This window comes from Oncorhynchus keta, chromosome 24 (assembly GCF_023373465.1).
Source record: "Oncorhynchus keta strain PuntledgeMale-10-30-2019 chromosome 24, Oket_V2, whole genome shotgun sequence".
Lineage (NCBI taxonomy): Eukaryota > Metazoa > Chordata > Actinopteri > Salmoniformes > Salmonidae > Oncorhynchus > Oncorhynchus keta.
The window spans coordinates 44767106-44779355 of NC_068444.1; the positions used below are offsets into that span (position 1 = coordinate 44767106).

The window sequence follows — 12250 nt, forward strand, 5'->3', positions numbered from 1 at the left end:
AGCCCTTCGTACATCAGCTGATATCTCAAAGTGCTGTACAGAAACCCAGCCTAAAACCCCAAACAGCAAACAATGCAGGTGTAAAAGCACGGTGGCTAGGAAAAACTCCCTAGAAAGGCCAAAACCTAGGAAGAAACCTAGAGAGGAACCGGGCTATGTGGGGTGGCCAGTCCTCTTCTGGCTGTGCCGGGTAGAGATTATAACAGAACATGACCAAGATGTTCAAATGTTCATAAATGACCAGCATGGTCGAATAATAATAAGGCAGAACAGTTGAAACTGGAGCAGCAGCACAGTCAGGTGGACTGGGGACAGCAAGGAGCCTTCATGTCAGGTAGTCCTGGGGCACGGTCCTAGGGCTCAGGTCAGTTGAAACTGGAGCAGGAGCATGGCCAGGTGGACTGGGGACAGCAAGGAGTCCTCATGTCAGGTAGTCCTGGGACATGGTCCTAGGGCTCAGGTCCTCCGAGAGAGAGAAAGAAAGAGAGAAGGAGAGAATTAGAGAACGCACACTTAGATTCACACAGGACACCGAATAGGACAGGAGAAGTACTCCAGATATAACAAACTGACCCTAGCCCCCCGACACATAAACTACTGCAGCATAAATACTGGAGGCTGAGACAGGAGGGGTCAGGAGACACTGTGGCCCCATCCGAGGACACCCCCGGACAGGGCCAAACAGGAAGGATATAACCCCACCCACTTTGCCAAAGCACATCCCCCACACCACTAGAGGGATATCTTCAACCACCAACTTACCATCCTGAGACAAGGCCGAGTATAGCCCACAAAGATCTCCGCCACGGTACAACCCAAGGGGGGCAACCCAGACAGGCCGACCACAACAGTGAATCAACCCACCCAGGTGACGCACCCCCCCAGGGACGGCACGAGAGAGCCCCAGCAAGCCAGTGACTCAGCCCCGTAACAGGGTTAGAGGCAGAGAATCCCAGTGGAAAGAGGGGAACCGGCCAGGCAGAGACAGCAAGGGCGGTTCGTTGCTCCAGAGCCTTTCCGTTCACCTTCCCACTCCTGGGCCAGACTACACTCAATCATATGACCCACTGAAGAGATGAGTCTTCAGTAAAGACTTAAAGGTTGAGACCGAGTTTGCGTCTCTGACATGGGTAGGCAGACCGTTCCATAAAAATGGAGCTCTATAGGAGAAAGCCCTGCCTCCAGCTGTTTGCTTAGAAATTCTAGGGACAATTAGGAGGCCTGCGTCTTGTGACCGTAGCGTACGTGTAGGTATGTACGGCAGGACCAAATCAGAGAGGTAGGTAGGAGCAAGCCCATGTAATGCTTTGTAGGTTAGCAGTAAAACCTTGAAATCAGCCCTTGCTTTGACAGGAAGCCAGTGTAGAGAGGCTAGCACTGGAGTAATATGATCAAATTTTTGGTTCTAGTCAGGATTCTAGCAGCCGTATTTAGCACTAACTGAAGTTTATTTAATGCTTTATCCGGGTAGCCGGAAAATAGAGCATTGCAGTAGTCTAACCTAGAAGTGACAAAAGCATGGATTAATTTTTCTGCATCATTTTTGGACAGAAAGTTTCTGATTTTTGCAATGTTACGTAGATGGAAAAAAGCTGTCCTCGAAATGGTCTTGATATGTTCTTCAAAAGAGAGATCAGGGTCCAGAGTAACGCCGAGGTCCTTCACAGTTTTATTTGAGACGACTGTACAACCATTAAGATTAATTGTCAGATTCAACAGAAGATCTCTTTGTTTCTTGGGACCTAGAACAAGCATCTCTGTTTTGTCCGAGTTTAATAGTAGAAAGTTTGCAGCCATCCACTTCCTTATGTCTGAAACACATGCTTCTAGCGAGGGCAATTTTGGGGCTTCACCATGTTTCATTGAAATGTACAGCTGTGTGTCATCCGCATAGCAGTGAAAGTTTACATTATGTTTTCGAATAACATCCCCAAGAGGTAAAATATATAGTGAAAACAATAGTGGTCCTAAAACAGAACCTTGAGGAACACCGAAATGTACAGTTGATTTGTCAGAGGACAAACCATTCACAGAGACAAACTGATATCTTTCCGACAGATAAGATCTAAACCAGGCCAGAACTTGTCCGTGTAGACCAATTTGGGTTTCCAATCTCTCCAAAAGAATGTGGTGATCGATGGTATCAAAAGCAGCACTAAGGTCTAGGAGCACGAGGACAGATGCAGAGCCTCGGTCCGATGCCATTAAAATGTCATTTACCACCTTCACAAGTGCCGTCTCAGTGCTATGATGGGGTCTAAAACCAGACTGAAGCATTTCGTATACATTGTTTGTCTTCAGGAAGGCAGTGAGTTGCTGCGCAACAGCCTTCTCTAAAATCTTTGAGAGGAATGGAAGATTCGATATAGGCCGATAGTTTTTATATTTTCTGGGTCAAGGTTTGGCTTTTTCAAGAGAGGCTTTATTACTGCCACTTTTAGTGAGTTTGGTACACATCCAGTGGATAGAGAGCCGTTTATTATGTTCAACATAGGAGGGCCAAGCACAGGAAGCAGCTCTTTCAGTAGTTTAGTTGGAATAGGGTCCAGTATACAGCTTGAAGGTTTAGAGGCCATGATTATTTTCATCATTGTGTCAAGAGATATAGTACTAAAACACTTGAGCGTCTCTCTTGATCCTAGGTCCTGGCAGAGTTGTGCAGACTCAGGACAACTGAGGTTTGGAGGAATACGCAGGTTTAAAGAGGAGTCCGTAATTTGCTTTCTAATAATCATAATCTTTTCCTCAAAGAAGTTCATGAATTTATCACTGCTAAAGTGAAAGTCATCCTCTCTTGGGAATGCTGCTTTTTAGTTAGCTTTGCCACAGTATCAAAAAGGAATTTCGGATTGTTCTTATTTTCCTCAATTAAGTTAGAAAAATAGGACGATCGAGCAGCAGTAAGGGCTCTTCGGTACTGCACGGTACCGTCCTTCCAAGCTAGTCGGAAGACTTCCAGTTTGGTGTGGCGCCATTTCCGTTCCAATTTTCTGGAAGCTTGCTTCAGAGCTCGGGTATTTTCTGTGTACCAGGGAGCTAGTTTCTTATGAGACATTTTTTTAGTTTTTAGGGGTGCAACTGCATCTAGGTATTGCGCAAGGTTAAATTGAGATCCTCAGTTAGGTGGTTAACGGATTTTTGTCCTCTGGCGTCCTTGGGTAGGCAGAGGGAGTCTGGAAGGGCATCAAGGAATCTTTGTGTTGTCTGTGAATTTATAGCACGACTTTTGATGTTCCTTGGTTGGGGTCTGAGCAGATTATTTGTTGCAATTGCAAACGTAATAAAATGGTGGTCCGATAGTCCAGGATTATGAGGAAAAACATTAAGATCCACAACATTTATTCCATGGGACAAAACTAGGTCCAGCGTATGACTGTGACAGTGAGTGGGTCCAGAGACATGTTGGACAAAACCCACTGAGTCGATGATGGCTCCAAAAGCCTTTTGGAGTGGGTCTGTGGACTTTTCCATGTGAATATTAAAGTCACCAAAGATTAGAATATTATCTGCAATGACTACAAGGTCTGATAGGAATTCAGGGAACTCAGTGAGAAACGCTGTATATGGCCCAGGAGGCCTGTAAACAGTAGCTATAAAAAGTGATTGAGTAGGCTGCATAGATTTCATGACTAGAAGCTCAAAAGACGAAAACGTCATTTTTTTTGTAAATTGAAATTTGCTATCGTAAATGTTAGCAACACCTCCGCCTTTGCGGGATGCACGGGGATATGGTCACTAGTGTAGCCAGGAGGTGAGGCCTCATTTAACACAGTAAATTCATCAGGCTTAAGCCATGTTTCAGTCAGGCCAATCACATCAAGATTATGATCAGTGATTAGTTCATTGACTATAATTGCCTTTGAAGTAAGGGATCTAACATTAAGTAGCCCTATTTTGAGATGTGAGGTATCATGATCTCTTTCAGTAATGACAGGAATGGAGGTGGTCTTTATCCTAGTGAGATTGCTAAGGCGAACACCGCCATGTTTAGTTTTGCCCAACCTAGGTCGAGGCACAGACACGGTCTCAATGGTGATAGCTGAGCTGACTACACTGACTATGCTAGTGGCAGACTCCACTATGCTGGCAGGCTGGCTAATAGCCTGCTGCCTGGCCTGCACCCTATTTCATTGTGGAGCTAGAGGAGTTAGAGCCCTGTCTATGTTGGCAGATAAGATGAGAGCACCCCTCCAGCTAGGATGGAGTCCGTCACTCCTCAGCAGGTCAGGCTTGGTCCTGTTTGTGGGTGAGTCCCAGAAAGAGGGCCAATTATCTACAAATTCTATCTTTTGGGAGGGGCAGAAAACAGTTTTCAACCAGCGATTGAGTTGTGAGACTCTGCTGTAGAGCTCATCACTCCCCCTAACTGGGAGGGGGCCAGAGACAATTACTCGATGCCGACACATCTTTCTAGCTGATATGCACGCAGAAGCTATGTTGCGCTTGGTGATCTCTGACTGTTTCATCCTAACATCGTTGGTGCCGACGTGGATAACAATATCTCTATACTCTCTACACTCGCCAGTTTTAGCTTTAGCCAGCACCATCTTCAGATTAGCCTTAACGTCGGTAGCCCTGCCCCGGGTAAACAGTGTATGATCGCTGGATGATTCGCTTTAAGTCTAATACTGCGGGTAATGGAGTCGCCAATGACTAGAGTTTTCAATTTGTCAGAGCTAATGGTGGGAAGCTTCGGCGTCTCAGACCCCGTAACGGGAGGAGTAGAGACCAGAGAAGACTCGGCCTCTGACACCGACCCGCTGCTTAATGGGGAAAACCGGTTGAAAGTTTCTGTCTGCTGAATGAGCGACACCGGTTGAGCGTTCCTACAGCATTTCCTTCCAGAAACCGTGAGAAAGTTGTCCGGCTGCGGGGACTGTGCCAGGGGATTTATACTACTATCTGCACTTACTGGTGGCACAGACGCTGTTTCATCCTTTCCTACACTGAAATTACCCTTGCCTAACGATTGCGTCTGAAGCTGGGCTTGCAGTACAGCTATCCTCGCCGTAAGGCGAACACAGCGGCTGCAATTAGAAGGCATCATGTTAATGTTACTACTTAGCTTCGGCTGTTGGAGGTCCTGACGAATCGTGTCCAGATAAAGCGTCCGGAGTGAAAAAGTTGAGGAAAAAATAAATATATGAACGGTAATTAAAAAGTGAAACCCGTAAAGTTGTCAGGTAGCAAAATAGGTTGGCAACAAAACGCACAGCAATTCGAAAACAAGCAAGCAAGTTGCTTCTATCTTCCTATTTCTCCTCAGGCCTCTTCCTCTAGTCTAGGTCATTGATCAAGCTTAAAATGTACATTGCTGCCAACAGGATATTGTTCATAACTGTGTAGCAGTATATGATACAGCACGCACATACTATATATCAAATGTTACTCTTAATGAAGTGACAGAGGGAAACTAAGTTCTAGTGTACTTTTGAGAAAATGAAAGTCTTATCAGAGTATTTTGTTTCCGTACATCTGCAGTTCTGTGCTAGTATCAATCCTCATACCACAGGGACGTGGGCCACGGCAGCTCGCGTCAACATGCTGAAGCAGCCTTGCATCAGGTACAATAGGACCTTTTATAAGATGGAAATGGAAGCTTTGGACTACAAATCATTTTCTGTAAATGCTTCCTTTTTCTTTGTCCTTCTTCATTGTTCTTTTCTTTATCCCTCTTCCCGAGTGCAGACCTGCTCGAGTGGCTTTTTAGCTGACGCAATATGAATGACGGAAAACAACTTCAGCACCTGAAGAAGCTGCAGTAGTATATCAGGATTAGGACCAAGGATAGCTCCTAACAATGTTCAGTGCATTCCCAGTTAGATTCAGCACATGCAACGTCTCTTTTTTCTTTCATCCCATATAGGCCTTAGTGACAAGTCAACTGGCCTGGCATGGCCCATCTATTCTAATTTCTGACGAACCAGTGACTTGCGGAAGTTTGTTAAATGCATATTATTAGGTTTGCTGATACATACTGTATCTGGAGCCATCTTGGATTGTTACCATGTGCCAAATAATTTAGGTATTTAGAGTACCAGCCAGGACAGTCTGGTTTTCCCACTTACTGTACACCAAGTTGTCATCTTTCTACATCTTGAGTACATCAGTGTTGTCTACTGTGTCACTACCTGTTTGAACCCTATCATGTGGATTACTCATAGCTCTGCTGCAACCCCCAACCACAAATGGTGGAGCATGTTAAAAACCGTTGCTAACTGATACCTACACAAGATGGGTAGCCACGCTTAACCTACATAATGCACAAGACCTCTGTTTTGTTGTGCAGTGTCCAATGAATCCCAACCCACTCACTGAATTACATGTCCTTGTCAATAAGCAACTCCGTGTGATGTGATGAAGTGAGAAGGCAGTGAAGTGTTTCTGTCCAAGATACAGCCAACACGTGTCTATCCTACTCCCACTGACACTTCTAGTCTATAGGTTGTTTGAGAAGTGATTGACAAAGAGGTTGATTATGCGTCTTCGACCCAGGTGGCTGGCAGGCAAACCAGCGCAACGCACCAGATTGCTGCATCAGCCAAAGTGTGCAAAGTGCGAGGCTATTCGTTTCTGGCATCGGCGTGTCTGGGCGAACATCATAGGAATAATAAAGAGATCTGGAGATGTCAATCAAAGTGAAGTGTTTATTATTAATCCTCCACTACCTTCCAAAGATAATATTTTTCTGGTCAAGTTTTTGCTCCATTTCAGCCCCTTTCTAACGTGGGTCCTTTGTCCTGAGCTTGTCTACACTGATTTTGCCCATATTTACAGAAATGTGTCTACACATGGTATTTAAATGTCTGTTATTCATCCACTGTCTGCATTGTGAAAAGATTGTACGACACAAATTGATGTAATCAGTCAATGATTTTAGAGGGTGGAATAATGATGGTTCAAATGGTTTCTACGTCCAGATCTGTCTACACTTGTAAGATATCCAGACACAATGTCTGACTTCCTCCGGAGGTGGGCAGGATGATCTGATCACAATGTGTCTTTTGATTGTCTACACCTGTCTAAAAATGTGGGCACAATCAGAAGGTGAGTTTAATCATGAGAATAAGCAGATAAACAAAACAGGAGAAGCATACTGAATGTAAACAAAACCATTACTGACTGAGGCTATCCGTGAGTCATTCTTCACGGTAAGAACTTCCCATCCTGTACGGTGTAATGATCCCAGCAGGCACCCATGGATAGAATTGTTAGGAAATGGAGCTTGAGCATCAATCCCATACTGATCTCCCTAAGCCCGAAGTCAACCCCTGCCCTTTGTCTTTGTAATGATGGGAAGGAAGATATGGGAGATACTAGAGCTTGTCGTGTGTATATATGGGTCAACTGAGAAGAGTATAATGATAGGAGAAACTATGCTAAAGGGGACTTTAGTGTATTAGACTTACAGCACCAGGTGACCGGTGTAAACCTCTCCATGCAGTGACAAGGGGTACCTCACTTTACCTCATGAATGGGGGGGAAACATGTTAAGAATTCCGGTCATTCCAGTCACCGATCTTTTTGGTATGTCAGTCATACCCTCCTGGGGTGTGGCTATCCTGGAAAAGTGGCTAAACAATTTAACCTACCCTTTACAAGCCCATATGAATTTAGCGATCCGAGGATTTAGCCAACTCTCTTTAGATGTCCAAAATCTGAAAGCAGTCGTCGGCCGCCATGAGTTGGTTTTAGAGGATCTTTTGGCGAAGGAAGGAGAACACTGTAACATACTAGGTATTGTTGATTGTATTATGCTCCTCCCTGACTCCTCTGAGAATATGACAGTGATAATTGATAAGATTGCTGATCTTAGTAAAACTCTCTCAAAATCTGTATTTGACACAGTTGATAACTGGTTTAATGCTAAATTTGGAAATATAATGGAGAAAGTTATGTTCATTTTGTTTTCGTTGTTTACTCCTATACTTGTAGGAGGTTTGGTGATTTTGGCTACTGTTTATTTGTAAGAAAATTATAAACTGCTCTTGAACATGCTGAAGTGATGGTGTTGGTGGAAGCTTCCCAGGACTCAGGAGGAATGGGAATATGGACAGACTCACCCCACTAGCATTCCAGGAACATCAGAAGTTGTTTCTCCCTTTAAGCAGGCCATCCCTCCGATCAAATGGATTCTGGGAATTTGCCAAATCTGTTTGATTTCAGAGGAGAATATTATGATTTAAACTGTGAGACTAAATATTCTCAAAGGGGGGAATGATGGGGGTTACTTTGGGGTCATGCTGGGGAGCTGCACCAAATGATTGATGTATTATAATAATTGATTATGTTTATGTTGCATTAATAGAAGGGGAAGGGCTACCCTCTCCCACTACATTTTGGGTCCTGGACCACAGAATAGCAATATATGCATTATAAGGTTTAATACTGTTCCACAGTTCTTTTCTAGTCTCTTCCTCTTATAAGAAACGGTCTGAGCAGATGTATGAGCCATTGCAGTCAAAACAGGGTGTCTGTGAGAAAGCGCCTCAAGACTAAAATAGATACAGACCCCTGCAGGGGAGTAAATAGATGAGAGACAAGTCAGACACACCACTGTAAGGCACACGTGAATGGACAATTACTGCTGTTTCCTCCTGCAAGTTTGTATAACTGTATATGCATGGGATTGGTCTCATGAGTAGAAGGTTTTGACGTAGGCAGTTACATCACTAGGGGTTGACTGCAAGTATATTAAAGCAACTTTGACCTGTTTATTTTGCAGAACTTACTCTGAAACATACGTGATGTTTCCGTTGTCAACTTCTGCCTGCAATTGCATTAGTAAAGGTTTGATTGATTTACTTAAAACCCCTCTGGAATATTCGGGACGGTAGCGTCCCACCCCGTCAACAGCCAATAAAAATGCAGGGCGCCAAATTCAAAACAACATAAATCTCATAATTACAATTCCTCAAGCATACGAGTATTTTACACTATTCTAAAGATAAAAGTCTCGTTAATCCAGCCACAGTGTCTAATTTCAAAAAGGCTTTACAGCGAAAACACCACAAACGATTGTTAGGTCACCACCAAGTCACAGAAAAACATGTGAACAATTGTTCCTTCTGGCACACTAACAAAGACTGTCTGATTTGGAATGGCAATTTGGGTAATCGAGTCATGATGGTCATAAGTCATGGTGTGTTAACCCTTTTAGACTCCAAAATAATTATAGAATGCTGCTGTAGATTACTGGGAATTTTTCAACTTAGTTTCGAAGAGTACAACCTCTTCTTTAATGACACCACATTCATGTCAATAGGAATAACACTCAACATAACAACAAACCCTGGAGTATTTCAATTGTAGTACATTTGACTAAATTACTCGCTCAAAATGTACCAAGTTTAAAACATTTCCAAAATGTGACCAGAGAACTGTATTCTGAAATTATTTCAAAACCCACACATAGTAGGCTATTTGATTGACAACTATTCTTACATTTGTAACCATGTAAAAATGCAAACAACTATCAGAGTCTATTTCAAAATTTAGATAACCTTTCTCAATAAGATTTAGTACAGAACCGGCCTGACACAAAATGTAGAAATAGTAACCTGCTTTGACAATTCAGTGAATGACAAGTATTAGATAGAGACAGATAAAGAGAGAAGATACAAAACACAACAACTGTTCAGAGACAATTTTAACCTTTTCACGTGTGAGTTCCAAATATCTCTAACGGTCACCCCAGCGTGAGTTTATTTATGCACGTGATGTCAAAATGCACTCACTGTTCCCGGATGTGATTGTTAAAGAAACAGGACGGTTCATCTATGCTGTCCTCAAATCAAGGCACACTGCCTGCTAATTATCTCTAGACTATGTTTCAACTTGTCAATTTCAAATTATTGTCTAACAAGTTTTATTTTCTAACAAATGTTATTTTGAACAACAATTTGAATTGAGTTGTGCTCCACCTCCTCATTAATTCCCATAGAAGTAGCCCATTTCTCTTCTGAGGCATTGCTGAACCGGACCAACTTCTCTCTTCGATTGACAGCCCAAACTCTTCCCCAGTGTTTCCCCAGATCAAGTATGTAGACATTTGTGCATCTCCAGTCAGAACAGAACTTCAGAACTTGCAAAAAAAAAATCCCCCCCCCTGGCACATTTTACGGCTGGAGCCCACATTGCCTTCATTGTGGTTTTCCTTACTATTAATAACTTTGGACGTGTGCATTCCTATCAAAGTAAATGCCTTATTACGTTATCATTATAGTTTCTGTATATTGTTTTGGTGACGGTCTCCCGCTTAATTTGAGTTGGGGTGGCAGGGTAGCCTAGTGGTTAGAGCATTGGACTAGTAACCGAAAGGTTGCAAGTTCAAATCCCCGAGCTGACAAGGTACAAAATCTGTCGTTCTGCCTCTCAACAGGAAGTTAACCCACTGTTCCTAGGCTGTCATTGAAAATAAGAATTTGTTCTTAACTTACTTGCCTAGTAAAATAAAGGTAAAATAAAAAAAATGTGTGACAAACTCTCCTAACCTTGAAGAGGTTTGTCACGCTAGCTAGCTATAGAAATAAGCTTGGGCTGTTAGAATATGAATTACATTGATAGAAGGAAGACAAAAAACAACTAGATAGCTGTCTATACAGCTAAACACTGCAACAGAGAGAGACAGAGCAATCTTTCAAGCTGCCTGTACCAACTAAGTGATCATTAAAGGACTTGCTAATCTGAACAATTCCCCAAATTTTCACAGCATCAAACATTGACAACACGAAACATATTTGCCGTTGACTTATTTCATTCACCTTGACATTGTCGCTTTTCAAAGTGCAAGGATGTGTCAATCTCCAACCAACCAACATAGATACGGGAATGAGTGACTGCCGTTTTACGGGCTCCTAACACACTGTGTTATTCTCTGGTCTGCTGAAACTCTTTAGCCTGTCCATAGGAAACATGACACCATCCCTACAGTGAAGCAAGGTGGTGGCGGCATCATGCTGTGGGCATGTTTCACTGGCAGGAACTGGGGGACCAGTCGGGAAAGATGAACGGATTAAAGTACAGAGAGATCCTTGATGAAAACCTGCTCCAGAGTGCTCAAGACATCAGACTCGGGTGACAGTGTCAAGGCTCAGGAGAAGACCCAGACAGTTTTGAAGTAACAATTTTGTTTTACAAAAACAGGGTTGGCAGGCAAACGACAGGTCAAGGGCAGGCAGAGGTCAGTAGTCCAGAGCAAGAGTCAGAAAGGTTCAGAACGGCAGGCAGGCATAGGTCAGTAAAAAACTGGGAAAGCTAGAAAACAGGAACTAGAGACCGACAGGAACATGGGAAAAACTGCTGGTTGACCTGGGTGCTGGCTTCGGTGTGACAGTGCATCTGGCTTCATATTTTTGGATCCCGGCTGGTAGGAGAGGGAGAAGTTAAACCGGCTGAAAAGCAGGGCCCACGTAGCTTGCCTGGAATTGAGACGCTTGGCGGTGTGGAGATATTCCAGGATCTTGTGATCTGTCCACACAATTAACTGATTTTCCACCCCCTCCAACCAGTGTCTCCACTCCTCCAACGCCAACTTCACAGCGAGAAGCTCACGATTTCCCACATGGTAATTCCTCTCTGTGGCGTTGAGAGAATGCACAGGGATGTAGCTTGAGGTCCAGGGCAGAATTCTGGGACAGGACAGCCCCCACTCTGACATCCGAAGCATCGACCTCCACCATGAACTGGGTCAGGATGAACCAATATGGGAGCTTAGGTGAAGCGGTGCTTGAGGTCTCGAAATGCCTGGACAGCAGATGGGGACCATGTGAACAGAACCTTGGGAGAGGTGAGTGCAGACAGGGGGGAAGCCACAGTGCTGTAACACTGGATAAAACTGTGATAAAAGTTGGCAAATCCCAAGGGGGGGGGTTGGAGGCGAGCTATGTGCGACTGACGTGTTTTCCATTTGCTCCAGCAGTATTCTTAAAGTTTATGTGAGTTTTGACGACTCACACTTTACCCGGGGGTACAGCTTGGCCTGGCGGCGCTGAAATGAACATTTTCGAGGCCATCAAACTATTATGCTCATGGAGGTAGTTGCTATGATTGAGGCCCAAGGTTTCTGATAACTTAAAAGCAGATCTAACCATCCTGCAGTGCCAGCAATCACATCACTCAAAACAACAACAGAGTTGCACACTACAACGATTGCAGAACTGGAGATCTCTGCTACCAATACCTCCGACTTAACTACCTCCCTGGAGGCTGACTTGAAACGCCTGGCTGCGGATCTGAAAAAGGTGCAGGA

General features: G+C 43.8%; 1 pseudogene; it reads right to left on the reverse strand.

Moving 5' to 3' along the window:
* Positions 1-2638: 2638 nt before the first annotated feature.
* Positions 2639-12002, reverse strand: LOC127911476 (uncharacterized; annotated as a pseudogene).
* Between the last annotated feature and the right edge of the window lie 248 nt (positions 12003-12250).